A 22,755-nucleotide genomic window follows, 5' to 3' on the forward strand; every position below is an offset into this window, starting at 1 on the left:
CTGGCTTGATGCCAGAGCAGTATCAACAGTCCCACTGCACCGTGCCTCTTCTCACAGGCCTGACAATTCCCCCTTTCCCGTAATTACTGAGCTCCATTTTGAATACTATTATAGTAAAACCCCTGATATCCACCACCTCTGGGGATTGCTAGGTGCCAGATAAGTGCATTGTCCGGTTGCTTGAGACTTACAAGGCCTAATTAACACACCTGCATTAAGAATAAACAGTTTAAAAGACAAAACTACTCTACTGTCCTTACACTGAACAAACTTCACGCATCAATATATAAACCTTGAAGCATTTTACTTTATTTTCAGTCATATTCTTTGAAAACATTCACTGTCGCTGCATCCGCAGGTTCCTCCCCCTCCACAGAGCTGCCTGAAAGATGAACAACAACATTATAGATAATTAACTCCCACCCCTACCAAGTTTACAGATAAACATGACCGGGGGTGACTCTTACTAAGCAGGGAGAAGGAGACACTTTAAGATAGTCATCCCAACAGCGAACAGCATCAACTAGTTCTTCATCCTGGGCGATGCCATTGCTGTTTCACACATGTTATTCAAACAGCTGCAACAAGCAAAGCCCGACCACGGCGCTCTGCTGGCTGAATATTTGCTCCCATCTTTACTAAAGGTTTATATGTTACTTCAGAGAACGTTTGCTTTTCCAATTTCAAACTTGTGTATTTTAACCTATTATTTTATTCTTATTTATTTAATTTTTTAAAAATGTATTTTCCTCATATTTTTGCTGATTGCTTGAATTACGGATACCGGTGTTTTCCTGTATTGAGTTAGCATCCACTGCATTCTGCTCCTGACAAAACACTCCTGGTTCCTACCAATCACTGGGTCATTTTTCCTTCTCCCATCAATCACAATCACTCCGTGTCTCCTAGCTCAAATCCCCTGCCGATGGAAACGGTTTTGCTAGCCTTAGCTCCCTTCGTGATTTTGTATCTATGTCGAGTAACTGTAGAACTGTAGGCCTGACGTCAGGGGTCAGAAAACTGCTGGACAGGATTCCGAATGCCGAATCCATCAACATTCGGACAGCCGGGGAAAATTAAAGATAGCCAGCATGTATTTTTGTGTGGGAAATCGTGTCTCGTGAACTGGATAGAATTATTTGAAGAGGTGACAAAGAGAGTAGACGAGGACAGGTTATTTATATGGATTTTAGCAAGGTTTGATAAGGTCCACATGGTAGGTTGGTACAAAAAGTTAGGATAGGAGGCCAACTGGATAAAAAAAACTGGCTTAGGGATAGGAGTCAGAACTTATTGTCATGAACACGTCACAAAATTTGTTGTTTCGTGGCAGCATCACAGTGCAAACATTTATGTGAACCACCTTTGAAAAATAAATAAAGTAGTGCAAGAAAAAGTCAAAGTGAGGCAGTGTCTGTGGTTTATTGATTATTCAGGAATCTGATGGCAGAGGGGAAGAAGCTGTCCTTGCACCACTGAGTGCTCATCTTCAGGCTCCTAGACCTTTTCCCCGATGGTAGCAGAGTGAAGAGGCCATGACCTGGGTTGGGGGGGGGGGGGGTTCTTTGAGGATAAAGGCTGATTTTTTTAAGACACCGCCTCGGTGAAGTCTGGTGCCTGTGATGTTGCAGGTTGAGTTAACAACCCTCTGGAGTTTTTTTAATCCTGAGAGTTGGCGCCTCCACACCAGGCAGTAGAAGTTTTCCAGAATCTTTAGTGATCAAACTCCTGACAAACTATATTCACTATTGAGCCTTCTCCATGATCCTTTGACATGGAGGCCCCAGGACAGAACCTCGGAGATGTTGATACCCAGGAATTTGGTTCTTGACCTTTTTGATTGCTGACTTTCAGGGAGGACTGGGTCATGTCCCCTGACTTCCTCCTGAAGTCCACGAACATCTCCTTGGTTTTGCTAACGTTGAGCACAAGGTTGTTGTTGTGATACCACCTAATCTATCTCACTGCCATCTGTGATTCTGCCAACAACTGTGGTGTCATTGGCACATTTGTTGACAGCATTGGAATTGTGCCTGGTCACACAGCCATGGATGCAGAGTGAGTAGAGCAGTAGGGTAAGCACGCATCCTTGAGGTGCACCTGATGGTCAGTGAGGAGACGTTGTTTCCAATTCGTACTGACTGTGGTCTTCCGATGAGGAAGTCACAGATCGAGTTGCAGATGAGGGAGGGGGGTGCAGAGGCCCAGAGTTTGGAGCTCGTTGACTAGCACTGAAGGAATAATGGTGTTGAAGGCTGAGCTTTGGTTGATGAAGAGCAGCCATATGTATGAGTTGCTGCTTTCGAGGTGATCCTACTAGAGTGATTGTATGGGAGAGTGATTATAGATGGCAGTTTTTCAGACTGGAGGACTGTGACCAGAGTACTAATTTCATTTCCACACACAAGGTCCATAGCTTCCAAAACCTTGCCAATTTAGCGCATTGTTTCAATTTTAAGAGGCAGGAATACTGGGCTTGCAGTTTACATTTGACACAAACTCCAGAGTAGAGCACTGGGATTTCCACGTTCACATTGCACAAAATTTAACAGTGAAATGATATCAGAAGCTATTAGAAGTGCTGTTGAAATTTTTAAAATGTTTATTTTCAGTAAAGAAACATCTCATTTGCATTTGGGTGAAGAGTGGGGAGGATTTAAAAGAAACAGAAAGGTTTGGAGAGGAGTTTCTGAAGAAAGGGCTGATGCAGCTGAAATAACCGCCGACAGAACTGGAGTGACACAAGGCCAGAGTCAAAAAGGTGGACATAGCTCAGTGGGCTGGGGGGGATGGAAGAGGGATGAGATTGTGAAATGGAGGTGTGTTGTGAACTAGGAGCTAGCAGAGGTCAGCAAGCACTTGGAGTGAACGATGACTCACATCAATGAGTCAGGGGCAGAGTGGGTTGATGAACAATGTACGTGGTCCAAAGTTCATGGGGGAGTGGGAATATGACATCAAGTTTACAAACCGTCTGCTTTGTCAAACTGAATAATTTTCCATGACATACTTTCAGGAATTTGAGAAACATGATCAGACACCTTGTTGTTTTCAAGTACAATATTAAAAAACATCCCTAGCAGGGAGCAACAGTAGACTTGTCACCACACTGTTCTTTTACAAGATATAGGAGCAGAAATCGGCTCATCGAGTCCATTCTAACTATGAGCTGATCCATCCTTCCACTCAGTCTCCACTCCCCGGCTTTCTTCTCGTAACCCCCAATGCCCTGCCTTAAATCCGCCCAACGACCTCTCTTCCACCACCGCACATGGCAACAAGTTCCACAGACTCACTGCTCTTCATCACCCAAAGCTCAGCCTTCAACACCATTATTCCTTCAGTGCTAGTCAACGAGCTCCAAACTCTGGGCCTCTGCACCCCCCTCCCTCATCTGCAACTCGATCTGTGACTTCCTCATCGGAAGACCACAGTCAGTACGAATTGGAAACAACGTCTCCTCACTGACCATCAGGTGCACCTCAAGGATGCGTGCTTACCCTACTGCTCTACTCACTCTGCATCCATGGCTGTGTGACCAGGCACAATTCCAAACAGATCTCTGTTTTAAATCGACGCCCTTTTACCCTGAAATTTTGCCCTCTTGTCCGAGACTCCCCCACTATGGGGAGCAACCTTGCCACATCCACTCAGAAATCCAGACTGGATTGACGCAACCCTTGTCCTTAAAGTTCCCATTAATGCAGCAATTATAAATACACATATTGCAATAATGACCCTAATTCTGGACCAGGCTGAAAGCATCAAAGGCAACGGAAAACAATACTCCTAATAACCAGAACGGCTTCTGCACCTGACCTCAGAGATCAAGATACTAACGGTGCTTGAAATGATTAGATTTTCATATGAGTTGTGGGGGGGGGGGAGGGGGGGGGTGGTTGGAGCAAAATATATTTTTCTCCAGCAGAAAGGTATGATAACAACCTCCAAGGCCCTTGCCAGGAACCTTTAAGCAGGGGATGAACTGGGCAAAAGTCACTGTTGGGGAAAGAGATAAGAGCAATTGGTTTTGGGGTAGCATTATGCAGACTGACAAAGCCATCAGGAAAAACAGCTCATGTAAGTAGCTTCCTCGAAAACAAAGACTGCTGCACCGAGGATTTGTTATTTGCCTGAACCGAGACTGAGATTCTTACTCTCTATTTTACTGCTTTTTAATCGCTTGATAAGAATGGGTAAAAAAATACATAGTTGCCTTACAATTTTACCCTGCATTAAAAATGCTGATTGACAATGTGCAGAAAGGTTAGTTTTACAGCAAGAGAATTATCGCAAGCATAACACGGCTCGGCCAAATTCATGCCACTTCGCCTGGCTAACACCTAGCCCTTTTATCTGAAATAGACTGCTTTCCCTTTGTACACAAGGGGGAAGAAAGGTACAAACACACTTGTACAGGAGTGCGGCCAACACTGCTTTGTACCAGAACAAAATTGATGAGTTAAATGACACTGGAAGCTGCTAAACTGCCGTTAAAACAAAGAATGTTTGTCTCTGGTAGAGAAGGACAGCCCACCTGCATTTTGGTGGTGTTTGGATGAGGAATTTTTTTTTTAATTCTTGCTTTTTTTTTACTACCACACTCTGTACATGAAACTAGAGTATGATCCTGAAACTCAAACAAAAACTCTTTCACTTCCCTTCAAGGGAAACATTATGCAGCAAGTTACAAACACCGACTGCTCATGCAAGGGCGATACCTGATAACAGCCAGTGCATTAACATTCTGAGAAAGGGCTTTTTGAGAAACTACTTGACCGTTTCCCCCTTTATTTACACAAGAGCAGGAAGACTGGCCTCACAGTTTAGACGCGACACACACCCCAGAGTGGAGCACTGAAATTTCAAAATTCTCGTGATGGGTCGGGATGGGGGAGGTATTATGAGGACACCAATCACACCGAGACCGCGACACGTTTATCATGTCTGCAGTGTGATCCTGAGTTCCTATCTGCTGATGTGCCTGTTAAAAAATTGCTGTGGTGCTGTTTCAGAAAGTCGAGGGGCTTTCTCTCTCTCCAGCATCCCGGCTGAAGGTCAAGACTTCGGCCCCAACATTTCTGAAAACAGATCAGCTATGTGCAAATGGGCCGCTGGATTTTCAACCCTGCAACAGCACTGACAAAATGTGGTGCTTGCACATTTTGTACCAATATTTTCCTTGAAAATTCCCACCCCACGCCCCAGTGATTCCAAAAGCCAAGAATGCAATGTTCTCAAATAGCATAAATGCAGATATAGAATCAACTCATGTACAAGACGATCCTAGAAATTTCCACCTGGGCTTGGAGCTAGCTTTACAAGACTCCCCCAGGCCCGGCACTTATCACTGACCAGTGGAGTGATGCTGCTGGGCACATTTAATATACTAATTCACAATATATTAAAAGCAAATTACCCAGTAAAGATTTAAATTTTATTTGCATATTTTTAAAATATGGCCTTTAACAGGCTTTTTAAAGCCCATACAGAGCCGATGGCAACTGGACTGGGTGGATGGACCCCGCAGGGAATTGCTGAGACATTGCTGTTAAAGTTCGGATTTGAAACTTGTTACGGGGAGAGTGCTGAGACTTTGCTGTTAGGGTTTGGACTTTATTCTTATTTTTTCTAATTTAAATCTAGACATATAGAACCATACACGCCATTTCAGCCCACAAGTCCGTGCCACCCAATTACACCCAATTAACCTTCATCCCTGGTATATTTTGAAGGGTGGGAGGAAATCAGAGCCCTGGGAGGAAAACCCACCCAGACAAGGGGAGAACATACAAATTCCTTACAGAAAGTGCAGGATTCGAACCCCTGTCCCGATCGCTGACGCTGAAACTGCATTGCGCTAACCACAACGCTAACTGTGCCACATTTGGCATACAAGACGACTCGTGGTTTTGGGGTGACATTTTTAACATTCAAGGGCTGTCTTATACGCTGTCATAGATGGTAAATCAAACATTAGCTGAAGTAAAGGGGCATCAACCTGACCATACAGGCTGCCTGATGCAGCAACATGGAGTTAGGGTACTCGGTGTTTCAATGCTTTCTTAAATGGACATAGCATTTCCCATCAGACCACAAGCCCATGAGATGGTTCAACGCCTGTGATAGAAAGAGTCCTTGAAAAGATGATGCCTCAATATTCACTCATTGATTTGAAATTAAAAGAAGCAAGAGGAGGCCTGGTAAATGACCAAGCCTTGCATGCTTTCTTTGCTCCTCAAACTTTAAGAGTTATGTCAGCTGGCTTATAATTTCTTCCCTCCCGCCCACTGAGTCAAATTAAGTTTATGATCACCCAATTGTACAAGTTCAACCTGAAAAAACTGCGTTCTCCAGTCCTCGGTGCAAAACACGCTGACACACACCCAGACGTAACTACACACAGACAAACAATACATATGCAGGACAAGTATTTATCGATACAAATAAATATTGTTTTGTGAATATGAGAGCCTCGGAGGGTTGGTGCGAGCAGTTCCTTTGGTCGTTCAGCATTCTCACTGCCCATGGGAAGAAGTTCCTCAGCCTGCCTCTGATCCTCCTGTCTCTCTTCCCCAATGGGGGCAGCTGAAAGATGCTGTGTGCGGGGGTGGAAGGGGTTCTCAACGATTTTGCACACCCTCTTCAGACCACGATCCTGGTAGACCACATCAATGGGAGGGGGAGGGAGACTCCAGTGATCCTCTCTGCCGCACTTATGGTCCTGTGGATTGACTTCTGACCCGTTTCTCTGCAGCAACTGTACCGCATTGTTATGCAGCTGGCCAGGACGCTCTCGATAGACTTCCTGTAGACATGATGGTGGCCGGTAGCCTTGTCCGCTTCAGTCTTCTCAGCAAGTGCAGTCGCTGTTGCACCTTCCTTATACCCTCAGAATCATTCATCCTCTCAAGAATGATGCTTTGTGCTTGTTTACCAATGTTGCAAATGTCGTTTTCTCACTGGTGGGACCCACAGGAGTGAATGGTGGTCACAATTTATGGTAACAATGGCTGGGGGGGGAGGGGAGGGAAATGGTGGCACTGATGGAGTGTCTGCAATGGTAGCACTGCCACTGGTGGGGACCTGGGCAGAGTGGGAAGTGAGACACAGTGTTCCTTCAAGACCAACTACCAATGTCTCCATACAGGCTTCAAACGGCCTGTTAAAGTTCCCAACGTTGGTTTATTTTTAAATCCTGTGACTGTGGGGTCTGGGCCCAAGATGGCTATGCCTGTGTTCAGCAGCAGCCATGAGGAGTTGCAGACTCTGGGGAAGCAGAAGACTGGTTCAGGGCACCAGAAATCAAGGAAACCACCACCCCCAACTTTGTTCGAAAAGGAGAAGCAGAGGAGAAGACCCAGGGGATGGTGACCAGGACAGCAGACCAGCGCAGAGCTCTGTGGCTGAAGAACACACAGGCAACAGGCTGTTGGTGACTCAAGGTGAGGAACCCACACAAGCTTCAGGGGACTATGGTCAAAGGACTCATGCCAAGCTGTAGACTGCTGGAGACAGGCTTGAGAGGTACCAGGTACTGGAACCGAGAAGCCAGAGGATGCTGGGGCTAGGAAGAGCTCCCGACGGGGCTCGGGCACTAAAAGCTTCCTGATCATGTCGGAGGTTTGGATCTGGAGCTCGGGTTGCTGATGGTTTCGGCTGAAGTCTCTGCAGCTGCAGAGAGGCTGCAGGAGCACTGGAGGCGAATCCACGAACAGTCAGTGACTGGGGTGGGGGTTAACCGTCTCTTCTGCTTCTCTTTCTCTGACTGTAAGGAACGCACTTACAGGAGACCAAAAGTCAATTTTGTGTGATATTACATCTGTTTTTTTAAATGGCAATAAAAGAACCTTGAATCATTTGGTTCACTGCACCATGCCAGCTCTCTGCAGACCTATCAATCTTTTGCCCCAGAGCCCCACAAATTATTTTGTTAATGTCAATCAAATTGAGTTTTAAAGCCCAGGAAAGGAGATGAAAACCATCACTACCTGTCTTAAAGATTATTTTTTACATCACGTTGCCCATCATTTTGAACCAGTCACCCATTTTTGAAACGTTTGCAAATTGGAATTAAAATCCTTCTATTTACCTTACCAAGACCCAGTTTTCCACCCATGCCTTTAAACAATGGCAAGTTTTGCAGGAGGCCTCAATTAACAAAGGGGGGAAAAAAATCCACTTCCCTTGGGAGCAAGTGCTCACATTCTCCGTCAGCCTTTCTTTTCCCCCTTTAAATGATCTGGTACTTGCTCGAGACGTTTCATTTCAAGCACCGCTCCTTGACTCGAAGGAAAACCAACACTAGATCGATCATACGCTCCTGCCTGGAGTACCACCAGTAGAATACAAAACAAATCAAAGAGATGACAGCCGGCATCGGGAGCTATATATAGTGCGGAGGTCAGAAAAATAGTGAATCCCGATCCAATGTTTTTGTCAAACGCCACACACACATTGCTGCAGTGCTCTACAGATACATCGACGATGGTGTTATTCAGCGGGGAGTTGCAGACAGCTCAAACCATAACAAGGCAGCAATTTAAACACTGTGGACACCTCAATGCATTCCCGTGGCAGCAACCTAATTGAAGGTCTCAGATGGTTTCTGAGTAGAATAGCGGGGGTATGAGATGGAAAAGATGCGCTGAATTATATGTTAATATCTCACCCAGATATCATGAGTGTCAAACAACAATGAGCCTTTAAGGAAGCAAAACCACTTTTCTAAGGGACTTTGCTGGATACGATTACAGAATCATTTGCCGGTCAACCCATTTGGGCGAAATTTGACACCAAATCTCGTTAGTTAATCTCAGGTCAGGAGAAGATGGTTTGACTGAATGAGGCAGAAGTATTTTTTTTAATATAAATTTCGACATAGGGCACTGTAACAGGTCCTTCTGGCCCACAAATCTGTGTCGCCTAATTACACCCGATTAACCTATGACCCAGGTACGTTTTGAAGGGTGAGAGGAAACTGAAGCACCCGGGGAAAACCCACACAGACCCGTGGGAAATCGAATCAGAACTTACTGTCATGAACATATCACAAAATTTGTTGTTTTGTGGCAGCATCATATTTCAATAAACCACATTTTAAAATAACTAAAAATAGTGCAAGAAACAGAAAAAATAAAAGTAAGGCAGTGTCCATGGTTCATTGATTATTCAGGAATCTGATGACAGAGGGGAAGAAGCTGTCCTTGTGCCACTGAGTGCTCGTCTTCAGGCTCCTGTACCTTATCCCCAATGGAAGCAGATGGGGAGGAGAGAGGCTGCTTTTTAAGACACCACCTCATGTCGATGTCCTTGACGGAGTGGTCTGGTGCCTGTGATGTTGCAGGCTGAGTTAACAACCCTCAGGAGGATTTTCCTGACCTGAGTATTGGCACCTCTGTGATGAACAATACATGCAGAAGTTTTCGAGAGTCTTCAGTTTCATACCTAATCTCCTTAGACACCTCACATAGTACAGCCACTGGCGGGCCTTCTTTGTGATTACATCAACATGGAGGCTCTAGGACAGATCCTCAGAGATGTTGACATCCACTACTAAGCCCATGATGAAGACTGATTCCTTTTCTCCTAATTTCCTCCTGAAGTTCACAATCAGCCCTTGGTTTTGATAGCATTGGTGTGATACCACCCAACCAGCTGATAAGGCGGCATGGTTGGCGTAGCAGTTAGCGCAATGCCTTTACAGTGCAGTGATCGGGACCAGACTTGGTTTCGAATCCCATGCGGTCTGTAAGGAGTTTGTACATTCTCCCCGTGTCTGCATGGGTTTTCTCCGGGAGCTCCGGTTTCCTCTCACCCTTCAAATAAAGTACCAGGGTGTAGGTTAATGGGGTGTAAATTAGGCCGCATGAACTCATAGGGCCAAATTGGCCTGTTGCCATGCTGTATGACTAAATTTAAAAATCCATCTCCTTCCTGTTCGTATCCTCATTGCCGTCTGTAATTCTGCTGACGACCATGGTGCCATTGGCAAATGTGCAGACAGAAAGTGTGCAGGGCTGGAAGTTATAGGGACGGGGAAGGCTCAGACCAGATGGAGAAGTAAAGCAGGACATTTTAAAAACTAAACTGGTAATCTGTGTGGGACAGGAGGCACAGAAGTGAAAGGAGCTTGGTGCAAGATTGCACAGAGATGGCAGAACTTTAAACGAGACTGGGTACAGATTGGAAAGATTTGTGTACACTGCAGGATCATTAAAAGTTTATTTACAACTTTAGTAAGCCCTTGATGAGAAAGATCCAGATGATAAGGAAAATAATTAATTGTTAGAATTTGGTGCATTAACATGGTATGGTTCCGTAAATCAGAGACAGTGATTCAATTCAGGGGCATATGGTGAAATCAACCAAAATGCTTACTGCCTCAGAAATGCTGAAATCCCTAACACTCTTCACTGCCCCATCCCTTTCTACACCCACAGCCACCAAAAAAAGAAGTATCGTTCTGCCTCCTTCCACTCACACACAGAGCCATTCTGTATCAGTGCATGTGGCAAACAAGGACATGATTTTAAAACGTGGTATGAATGGCAAGGGAAAGAGATGGATGGCAATTGGACAAGGTCCCAAATTTTTCTTATCCAACAACCTCAGAGTTTCCAACTGGATGCAAACCTTCAACCATCATCCCCGGAGTTAATTTCAGATGCCCGGGATTTTCAATTCACCTTTTGCCTGTTGTGGATGTCTTGGAACCACAAAGAACAGTGTAACCACACATGGAGTCCCTGTAAAGTCCCAAATGCCAGGATTCTGCTTCAGAGCTGCCAATTGCTAGCTTGAGCAGTTTCCCAGTGAAGGGAGAAGGCAGAACAGGGACCAAAGCTTGTGTGGCAGAGAGGGGCTGGGAACTAAACTCCTCGTAAGCCAAGCCTATGATACGAGTCAAGTTTACTGTCATCTGATTGCACAAGTACAACCCAATGAAATAGCGTTTCCGGTCCTCAGTCAAAACACACAGACACACACCCAGATGTAACACACATACAGACACACAATATATATGCAGGACAAATATTTTTTTTATACAATATTGTTTTGTGAATATGAAGAGTCTCGGATGGTTAGTGTGAGCAGTTCCTTTGGTCGTTCAGTGTTCTCACTGCTTGTGGGAAGAAGCTGTTCCTCAGCCTGGTGGCGCTGGCTCTGATCCTCCTGGATCTCTTCCCTAATGGGAGCAGCTGAAAGATGTTGCATGCAGGGTGGTGAAGTGGCCCTTGACGATTTTGCACGCCCTCTTTAGGCAACGATCCTGGTAGGTCACGACAATGGGGAGGGGGGGGGGGGGGGGGAGAGTTGGGGGAGGGAGGCCTCACTTTCATTCCCTCAACCAGATGATAAAGACGGGGCTGTGCACAAGGTAAAAGTCAAACCTTTCTTCAGTTTTGTCAATTTCATTCTTTATTTCCTGTCAGGCAAGATAGTCCACATTAAGCTGACACGGTTAGTGCAACACATTAATAGCACCAGCAACTGGGGTTCAAATCCCGCGCTGTCTGTAAGGAGTTTGCATGTTCTCCCCATGTCTGTGTGGGTTTTCCGCAGGGGCTCCTGTTCAAAACGTACTAGGGCTGAAGGTTAATTAGGTGTATTTGGGCGGCACAGGCTCATGGGCCAAAAGGGCCTGTTACTGTGGTATATGTCTATATTTAAATTTATCTCATTACACTGGAAATAGGATTGAACAGTCAATGCAAGATCAAAGGGCAGGTTCAGTATGGATGTTCTTAACTTGCTGTGCTGAAACATTTTCAGGGGAGTGGCTTTTTCCCCCTCCAAAAAATACTTCATTCACAAAAAATTAATTACAAAAAAGAAAACCATTCAAAGTCTTTTCGCACCCACAGTGTCAATATATCTATACATTCCCATCAATGTACATTGTTACATGCATTCTCTAAATACACCCCTGTGGCATCTTGACTCTTCTCTGCTGTTTGAGGGGTTTCCCCTCAGTCTCAGCCCCTCAATACATAACATCAGAAACAGGAGCAGGGGTCAGCCACCCAGCCCATCAAGCCTGCTCCGCCATTCAATGTGATCATGGTTGATCTGACTCAACTCCACCGACATGCCTTTTCCCCATATCCTTTAATTCCTTATTTATGTAAGGAAAGGGAAGAATCTGGGCTATGGTCCTTCCCCATAGTGCCTCGCATTGGCTGTGTCAAGCCTGTGCGTCCCTTAGCATGTACTCCTGCAGCCTGGAATGTGCCAGACGGCAGCATTCCCTTACCAACATGTGCTGAAAGTCCAACAGGTTTTGGGCAAACTCAAGTCTTTCAGTAAGTTGATGGTCCTCCAGCAGATCTGGATGTCTGACTGTGTGTGTGTGTGTAAACGCTGACACACTGTCGCCAGGGATGAACCAAGTCAAGGACCCTTGCATCCTTCATGACACACTCTGCGAATTTGCATTCAGCAAAGCAGTGGGAAATTGTCTCCACTCCACCGTGGTTGTCTCAAGGACAACGTGCGTAATGGATGATGCTCCGGTTGTATGGGAAGGATCTGACTGGCAGGCCTCCTCTCACTGCCACCCTGGAAGGTCCACTCAGGTGAAAAGGAAGGCAAGTGAGGAATCCCAGACACAATGTACACAGAAGGAAAGACAGCCCCCAGGGTCGAGCTTCTTTCCCCATTTTGGAAAGCTGTACAGCACAAGGCATGTACGGCACAACGCAAATTAAATAAAGCTGATGTATTAGCAAAGAGGAGCTGCCACATCTGCCGAAAATGGATATGAATTAACATCAGTGACAACAATCATTAAGGTAGAGGTGATTCAACTGTACTCAAAGTAACAAGGTAACTGGCAGCATACAATTTACACTGCACAGTTAGGCTGACCTTTTAACTCACAAGCAATTAAATCTGCTACAAATGGAAATCTTTCTTGTTCCGAAATCAACTCGAAAGCATCAAAGATGAGTATTTAAGTACATGCAAATATAAAGCTTTAAAAACAGTCCACCTTATCCACATCTCCAGAGAACCACTCCTGAGACAGATGCAGTAAAGCCCCGGTATCAGGCATCTCTGGGGATTGGTAGATGCCGGATGTGTATTTTCTGGTTGCTTGAGACTTACTCTTACAAGGCTTAACTAAGACATCTGCACAAAGAATAAACAGTTTAAAAGACAAAAATACTCTTCTGTCCTTACGCTGAACAAACTTCACTTGCATGAATATAAAAACCTTAAAGCACTGTACTTTATTTTCAGTCCCATTCTTTGAAAAACATTAACTGCCGCTGCATCTGCAGGTTCCTCACCCTCCATGGAGCCGCCCAAAAAAATGAACAATAATATTATAGATAATTAATACCCCCCCTCCTAAGTTTACAGATAAAGCCTCTGACCATGGCAACTCTTACTAAGCAGGGAGGAGTCACTTTAAAAGTGTCACCGTCACCCCAACGGTGAGTGGCATCAACTCGTTCCTCATTCTGGGCAACGCCATTGCTATTTCACAGAATGTTATCAAACAGCTGTTACGACCAAGGCTCTCCGCTGGTTGGATATTAGCTCCCATCTTCACCAAAGGTTGATCTGTTACTTCAAAGGACGTTTACATTTACAATTTTAAACTTAGTATTTTTTTACCCATTATTTTATTCTTATTTATTTTAGGTTTTAAAATTTTATTTCTTTGATTTTTTTGCTGGTTGCTTAAGGCTGCGGTTGCTTGAATTTCAGATACCAGGGGTTTTACTGAAGTAGATAGGGTGATACTGGGACACATCCTATATAACAAAGATTTAACCGTGGTCACAGACTGTACTGACTTTTCAGGGCATATTTTAAATCTTCCATTTGGAGACAACCAAAAGCATTTGTTTAAGCCTGGTGGATTTAGCTATGCCGAGATGCTGACCAGCCTCACTTGGATCAGGATCACCATAGTCTGGAGCCACTATTTTGTCCATCAGGTATTTTGGACAGTCAGTCACAGAACAATACAGCACAGAAACAGGCTCTTCGGCCCTTCTAGTCTATGCCAAACTACTATTCTGCCTAGTCCCACTAATCTGCACCCAGTCCATAGCCATCCAAAACCCTCCCATCCATGGACCTGTCCAAATTCCTCATATTAAAATTGAGCTCGTGTTCACCATTACAGCTTGCAGCTCGTTCCACACTCCCACCACTCTGTGTGAAGAAGTTACCCTTTAAGTTCCCATAAACATTTCCCCTTTCACCCTTAACCCAGATTCTCAGGTTTGTATCTCACCTCCCTTCAGTGGAAAAAGCCTACTTACATTTACTCTGTCTCTCTCCCTCATAATTTTAAATCCCTCTATTAAATATCCTCATTCTACTACGCTCCAGAGAATAAAGTCCTAACTTGTTTAACCTTTCCCAGTAACAGTTCCTGACGTCTGGGCAACGTCCTCACAAATCTTTTCCGCACTTTTTCCATATAACCATATAACAATTATAGCACAGAAACAGGCCAGGTCAGCCCTTCCAGCCCATGTCAAACACTTTCTCCACTTTGTCCCACCCAGCCCATAACCTTCCACAGCTCTCTTGTCCATATACTATCCAACTTTTCCTTAAATATTAAAATCAAGCCTGTTTCTACCACTTTGACCAGAAGCTCAATCCATACTCCCATCACCCTCTGAGTGAAGAAATTCCCCCTCATGTTTCCCCTATATTTTCCCCCCCTTCAATCTCAATTCATGTCCTCTTGTTTGACTCTCCCTCGCTCCCAATGGAAAAAGCCTGTCCACATTTACTCTATCTGTCACCCTCATAATTTTTAATATCAAATCACCCTTCAATCTTCTACACTCCAGGAAATAAAGTCCCAGCCTGCTCAACCTTTCCCTGAAACTCAAACCCTGAAACCCAGGCTACATTCTTGTAAATCTCCTCTGCATTCTCTCTCTCTCTCTATTCTGTTTATATCCTTCCTATAATTCGGCAACCAAAACTGCACACAATATTTCAAATTTGGCCTCACCAATGCCCTATACAACTTCAACATGACATCCCAACACTCTGATTGATGAAGGCCAACATACCAAAAGCTTTCTTCACCACCCACCCTATCTACACGTGACTCCACCTTCAGGGAGTTATATACCAGAATTCCTAAATCCCTTTGTTCTACTGCACTCCTCAGTTGTCCACCATTTAACGTGTTTGACCTTTGCTGAGTATTCCTTCCAAAATGTAGCACCAAACATTTATCAATATTAAGTTCCAGCTGCCATCTTTCTGCCTCTCTTCTAACCGGCCTATATCCCACTGCAAGCCTTGAAAACCTTCCTCACTGTCCACAACACCACCAATCCTAGTATCATCTGCATACTTACTAATCTAATTTACCACCCTATCATCCAGATCATTATAACAAACAACAATGGACCCCGAACCGATCCCTGAGACACTCCACTAGTCACCAGCCTCCATTTTGACAAACTATTTTCCACCACTACTCTCCGGCATCTCCCATCCAGCCAGTGTTAAATCCATTTCACTACTTCAACATTAATATCTAATGATAGAACCTTCCTAACTAACCTCTACGCAGAACCTTGTCAAAGGCCTTATTAAAGACAACACCCACAGCCTTCGCCTCATCAACCTTCTTAGTAACTTCCTCAAAAAACTCTATAAGATTGTTAAACATGATCTACCATGTACAAAACTATGTTGACTACTCCTGATCAGTCCCTGTCTTTCCAAATAATTGTATTTTCCATCACCAAGAACACTTTACATTCATTTACTCTCCACCAACGTCAGAGTTACAAGCTTATAATTACCAGGTTTACTTTCCTATAGTTTGGTGACCAACCAGCACACAATACTCCAAATTTGGCTTCACCAACGTCTTACACAACTTTACCATAACATCCTAACTCCTGTACTCAAGACCTTGATTTATGAAGGCCAATGTGCCAAAAGCTCTCTTTACAACCCTGTCCACCTGTGACACCACTTTCAGGGAATTACGTATAAATAGACCCTGACTTACAATGTTATGACTTATGATATTTCAACGTTTCGATAATCAGAATTTGTTTTATATAAGTTGGGGGTTTACCTGTATCAACATGGTTGTTTTTCCTTCTCTTGTAGTGACAACAAGGAAACGTGCATTGAGGGACGATTGCACAACACCGTTTTTTTTTAAAAAAAGGTGATTTGGAACGCTTGCGCAAATTGCCGTCGCTGGGGAGGGAGAGTGAGAGCAAGCACAGATTGCCGTTGGTTGCGAGGTGACGCCACTGCCCATAGTTACCCAGCGCTGTGAGGAGAAGATGGTGAGTAAGGGAGAGGGGGGTGCCGAGTGCAGGGTCATCTTGCTCGCCACAGAAGAAATAGCAACATAAGAAATAGAAGTAGGAGCAGGCCATCTGGCCTGTTGAGCCTGTTCCATTAATTTAATAATTGTTTCTACACTTGAATCAAGATTGGGTCGATTTATATAGCTTTTGCTATTTCCACTGCTTAAAGGTAGACCCCGACTTACGATCATTTCAACTTACGATGCTAGTCCCGGAACCGAACCCTATCGTAAGTCAAGGTCTACTTGTTTCTGTATTCCCAGATCCCTCTGTTCTACACACTCCTCAGTGCCCTGCCATTTACCATGTACGTTCTTGTCCTCCTGTCAACTATTTCAAGACCAGCTGTTATGTTTGAAACGTAATGATATGAAAAGTCAAGCAGAGAAAAGGAACCTGACTCAAGGAGACAGGCAGTCTTTGTCATTTAAAAAAAAAATATTTCAAGCAATATACGAATATAAAAGCTGTTTTAATCCATGTTTGTTTGAGGTTAGGATGCAAATTAATCCCCATGTTCAAAAGAACTGACTCAAGAGATCTCAAAGTCATTAATAATTACCTTGAAATTGACAGGAACAACCTGGATAATTAGCAAGAAAGCTTGAGGCAAAGTTTTAGCAGCGATAACCTGGATTCATTGAAAGCATTAAAGAGGTAGAACAACTTGTACAACTCTTCCTGAGAAAGTTACTTCAAAAATTCCCAAGGAATTTACTCGCATAAGCAGAGCGTGAAAAGTGGAAATCAACATGTACTTAACATATTCTTGCCTTCAAGTCCATTGTTATTAATGAAAGTTGGCTTGATGCTGGCAAACCATTATTTACACACTTTGGAGAACAAATTTTTAAGAACATTTAGTAAAAGATCTCTCAATGCCCATGAGTGTGTGGCCAGGCACAATACAAATGCCATCGACAAGTTTGCCGATGACACCACAATTGTCGGCAGAATCACGGGCGGCAATAGGGAAGCATACAGGAGGGAGATAGATCAGCTTGTTAAGTGGTGCAAAGACAACAACCTTGTGCTCAACGTTAGCAAAACCAAGGATTGTGGACTTCAGGAAGGGGAAAACCAGGAGAACACATTGAAGGATCAGCAGTGGAGAGAGTAAGGAACTTCAAATTCTTAGGTGACAACATCTCTGCAATAATGAAGATGGCTCACCCAGTGGCTATATTTCATTGGGAGGAGATTTGGTAGGTCACCAAAGACTGTTCCAAGCTTCTACAGGTGTACCGTGGAGAGCATTTTGACCAGTTACATCAATGTCTGGTACAGAGGTGGCAATGCACAGGACAGGAAAAGGCTACAGAGAGTTGTAAACTTGGCCAGCACCATCACAGACACTGGTCTTCACTCCATGAAGGACAGTGTTTCAAGAAAGCCTTTCGACAAAGACCCCCACCACCCAGGCCATGCCCTCTTTACACTGCTACCATCAGGAAGGAGGGACAGGAGCAACAAAAGTTTCAAAAACAGCTTCTTCCCCTCCGCCATCAGATTTCTGATCGGACAATGAACCACAGACACTACTTCACATTTTTCTCTCTCTTCTTTTGAACTAATTTATTCAACTTTAAATAGTGTATTTATGGAAATGTAATTTATGGCCACGTTTGCCCTTGTGATTCACAAACATGCTGCCGTTAAATAACTAATTTCTTGACACATGTTTGTGTGACAATAAACTTGATTCTGATTTTTTCATGTTATTAAAAGGGTGTATTAGAAACTGAAGATTCCTGTAGACTCGTGTTAGGACATGAATACAGTAAAACCCCTGTTATCCGGAATTCAAGCAACCGGCAGCCTCAAGCAACCATCAAAAAATAATTGTGGAAATAAATGGGTATAAAATAGGGAGGTTTGAAATTGGTGCTCCTCGTTGTTAGTTCTCCATTATTGCGATACACAGTCTCAAGCAACCGGGAAATTCACTAATCCGGCAACTAGTAATCCCCATAGGTGCTGGATCCCAGGGGTTTTACTGGATTCCTTTAAAGTTGCAAGGACCTCCAATCTAAAAGTTCCTGAAATTTGGCTCAGCTGCAAATCAGCCTTGGAAGAGGTCAAGCTGATGACCATGAGGTTCCTGTGTTAAAGGCACAAAAGTGGTCACATCACAGAAGACATTTAGGTTTATTATAGCCCACAGATCATTAAGTAACAGGAACTCTTAAGAAGGTTACTAGCTGTTAGTAATAATCATGGACAAATCAAATTGGCACAGGCCATCTTGAGGACATTTAGAATGTGCCACTCATGGAAAGATCACAGGAACCCTCTTGAAAAATCATGGTACATCAAAGAAACCCTTTAAATATGTACCACTTTAAGAAAGTGAAAAATGGACCTGCAGCCGCTGTGATTGTAAGAAAAACACATAGAAATGCTGGAGGAACTCAGCTGGTCCCGCTTCGTCCATGGGAGGTACTGACGTTTCAGGCCTGAGCCCTTCCTTCAAGTACAAGCAAAAAGCAGTCAGCCTTGGCTTCATTGAGCACTCCAGTTCTGTCCACTTCAATAGCGGGAATCTCTCAGTGTCCACCCATTTCAATTCCCCATCCCATCCCCTTGCTGACGGCTGTCCATGTTCTCATGCACTACCAGACTGAGAACACCTGCAAATTGGAGGAACAACATCTCATCTTTCGTTTGGGCACCTTCCAACTGGATGGCATTCATATCAACTTCTCTGGTTTCTGTTAAACCGCTCCCCCCTTCGTCCCCCTGTCTCCTTTCCTCTAGTTCTTTCTCTGCCCTTTTCCCTGTGTCCTTTCACAGAGGCAAAAATCAATTCTCACCTCTCCTCTTATCATATCCAATTAACACCTTTGTCTGGTGGTCTCGACTCCTCCCCCTCCCAGTCTCCCCCCACCCCCCGACTTCTCTCTCTGTCTATTGAATGGCCTGTCTGATTTTTGCTTATACCTTGAAGGGCTCAGGCCTGAAACATCGGTGATGTATCTTTACTGCTCATGGACACTGTGAGACTGGCTGAGTTCCTCCAGCAGTTCTGTGTATTTTTACATTCTTTGAGAAATGAGATGGAGTTGTCCATGTGTCCAAAGACACATTTCAGAAAGTTCCGTTGGGCTACAGACACAAGAAAAGACACTTAAAATCATAGTTGTGCCCAGATCAGAACTTTGGATTTGGTGAACGTGGGTAAAGACTGCAACACTTCTCCACCGGGCCAGGTAAATGAGGGCCAAGCTGGGAAGGAATGCTCCAGTGGGAGAAGCTTCTGTCAGTCCCAGCAGATGGTTGTATGGATAACAAGCAGCTCAATGTGGCAGCTGCGACATGCTCCAGCCAAAGGCCTCTCGCCAGATGAACGGCAGCTGGCTTCTGGTAACCAGGAGTCATGGTCAAGACTTATACAGGTGCAGTGGTGAGCCGGCTTCCCATGGGGCTTGCCAACAGCTCAGAGATCCAGAATCAGGGGTGTAAAAAGCATGACCTTGAAACGAGGACACCTGATATCACTGAAGGGTCTCTCTCTTGTATTTTTTTGTTTTAATAATGGCAATGCATTACTTGTCAGTTCTTGGTTTGTTTTGCAGGACAAACAAAAAGAGAAGAGGTGGAAAATCTCGTGATATGGTGTGACAGTAACAAAGTGGAAAAGACGAAGGAGATAATTATGGACATCAGGAGGACTAGGAACGATCACCCTCCACTATACATCAACAACTTTGTAGTGGAGAGAGTGGAGAGCACCAAGTCTTTGGAGTGCACTTAAAGAGTGACCTATTATGGACACTCAACATCTCCTCACTGGCCAGGAAGGTGCAACAGCGACTACACTTCCTGAGAAGACTGAAGTGGGCAAGGTTAGCGGTCATCATCACGTCAACCTTCTACAGGAGGACTATTGAGAGTGTTCTGGCCGCCTGCATCACAGTGCGGTATGGTTGCTGCAGAGAAATAGATTGGAGATCGATCCACAGGACCATAAGAGCAGTAGAGAGCGTCACTGGAGTCTCCCCTCCTGCTCTCCACATTGATGTGATCTACTGGGATCATAGTCTGAAGAGGGCACGCAAAATAATTGAGGATCCCTTCCACCCCATTGGGGAAGAGATATAGGAGGATCAGAGCCAGCACCACCAGGCTGAGAAACAGCTTCATCCCACGGGCAGTGAGAATGCTGAACGACTAAAGGAACTGCTAGCACTGACCCTCCGAGACTCACATATTCACAAAGCAAAAATTATTTATTTATTTGTATGTATAAATACTTGTACTGCATACGTATTGTGTGTCTTGTATGTGTGTTATGTCTGGGTGTGTGTCTGCCTGTTTTGTACCAAGGACTGGAGAACACTTTTTCATCGCATTGTTCTTGTGCAATTGGATAATAAACTTGATTTAACATGAGATGCACTAAGGTCTTTGACATGAAATTGAATCTTGAGGATAGAAATATGCCTGTCATTCCAAGCCAGATGCAGGTAACCCCCAGCATCAAGTGCAAGACACCAATGGGAACTCATTAAAAGGGACAAGCAGTCTGCTAGCCTTCCCCACTGCCTTCTTCCCATGAAGAGAGGTAGTATCGCCCATCCCAAAATAGTTTGTCCTCTTTGGGGGGCGAAAAAAATCTCAAGACTTCACAATTTGCCATCTATCTGAAATTGTGCTCTGTGCCTGAAGATTTTCTCAACACAAAGCTGAAAGATTTGCCCTAAGGCAGTGTGCGTCTAGATCCCACGTTGAACAGAAAGCAGCCTCGTAGATTTGCTTTTTCCTACTGATTACCATCTTAGTGTCGCTTGGGGGCCAGCTCAGTCATTTTCCATTGGCATTCCTAAAAATAAAAACCCTTCTGCACTGCAATCAACAGGAAAAAGTGGAAATATCGGGAAATCTGCAAACTGTGGCAGTGTGTCACAGAGCTGGACACAATGGTCCTGTGATTTCCAGCTCTAGTCTGGCTACATGAGGAAGACAGCAACAAAAGAACCAAATGCTTTTCTCTGCAAGGACAATTTCAGTTGACTGATCCTGCGCAACTTTGACCTGGCTTCAACTGAATCATCGGCTCCCTAATTGCCACAGTGATAGACATTTCAGAAAAGTGTTTGAGGACATAGAAAAGGAAGCTCTATTTTCCCTCCACCCCCAAGACATCTTCAAGAATGAATAGTTCAGTTTATCACATGGTCTGCTGCTATTTATTTCCAACTGTTGAGCCTGAGCGGATGAGGCCTGATCAAGCATGATACTGATAGAACTTTGGAACAGATAAACACACAGCCTCACCTCTTTGGGGCTCGATTCTTATGAAAGGATAGATCATGCATAATCTATGCAGAATCATCTTTGTGAACGCCCAACCGTCCCCCACCAAACCAGACGATGCAAATAGGCAGTGAAAGACAACACATCTTTCTGCCATTACCTGTGAATGCTCAGTACAAAATTCGGTGCAAGATCAAGTGCACATCGTACTGTTCCAAGAAGTGCCCAGCTGCTGACCTCCAAAATAAACACCTAGTAGCTGCCTCCTTTCACATTGTCCACGTGGAACAAACAATACTACATGAAGAAATGTAAAGACCAACAGTTACTAACCCCAAAAGGTATGAACCTTACATACATTCCAGTGATCCTTCAACAGACAAGGAACTAAAAGCTAATCAGTCACATATATATGCGTGTAATAGTCAAATTTTGTGGACCAATTTTTCAAGTAAAATTTAGGGGGCCGACTGTTACACGCACACTACTTTTGATTGCAGTAAGTACCTTCATCATTCGAGGAGTCGGGAGTTCAGATGGGCATGCAGGCGGCTGGGACCGGGGTGGTCAGTCCGCGGTCAGACATCAGGAGCTCGAATGAGAGGCTGGCTGAGGCAAGAGCCCGCGGTCGGGCCGTCGGACATGTGGGCAGCCGGGGCGAGGGTCTGCATTTGGGCCATTGGGAGGTCAGACGAGTGGGCGGCCAGGGCAAGGATCCGCAGTCGAGCCATCGGGAGAGACGGGTGGGCGGCCGAGATGAGGTTCCATGGTCAGGGCATCAGAGCTCGGATGAGTGGGGATGAGAGTCTGCAGTCGGGGCATCAGGAACTCATATGGGCAGGCGGTCAAGGCCTGGGCAAGAGATAGCAGTTGGGGGTTTTAGGAGCTCCATTGGGCAGGTGGCCAGGCCAAAAATGGGGGGGAGGGGTCATCTTTTACTGGGTATTGACTATTACAAGCATATTTACGGTCAGCGCCAAACCCTTGTCTAGCCATAACGATGAATAATTTCTCAACAATCTGTATTTCCGTTCCATGAAAACACAGTGCCTTACAGACAAGATCGTTTGGGCTGCAATTCAAGAACTGCTGCAGGAAGTCCCACTGTGAACTGCTTCTGTAATATTAGTTCGGCAATATGTACTGGCCAGGACACCCAGGAAAACTCTTGCAT

The 22,755-nt window shown here is 44.6% G+C and overlaps 1 protein-coding gene and 1 long non-coding RNA gene across 4 annotated transcripts in view; one reads left to right on the top strand and one right to left on the bottom strand.

The window, feature by feature from the left end:
- The window catches only part of mecp2 (methyl CpG binding protein 2), an 87,831-nt gene that overhangs the window by 21,488 nt on the left and 43,588 nt on the right, over window positions 1-22,755 (bottom strand). The window lies entirely within an intron of this gene.
- On the top strand, window positions 10,991-20,689 carry LOC138756575 (uncharacterized). Its single transcript, XR_011353165.1, has 3 exons — window positions 10,991-11,275; window positions 16,117-16,301; window positions 19,901-20,689. It is a non-coding gene; the product is annotated as an uncharacterized lncRNA (long non-coding RNA).

This window comes from Narcine bancroftii, chromosome 3 (assembly GCF_036971445.1).
Source record: "Narcine bancroftii isolate sNarBan1 chromosome 3, sNarBan1.hap1, whole genome shotgun sequence".
Classification (NCBI taxonomy): Eukaryota; Metazoa; Chordata; class Chondrichthyes; order Torpediniformes; family Narcinidae; genus Narcine; species Narcine bancroftii.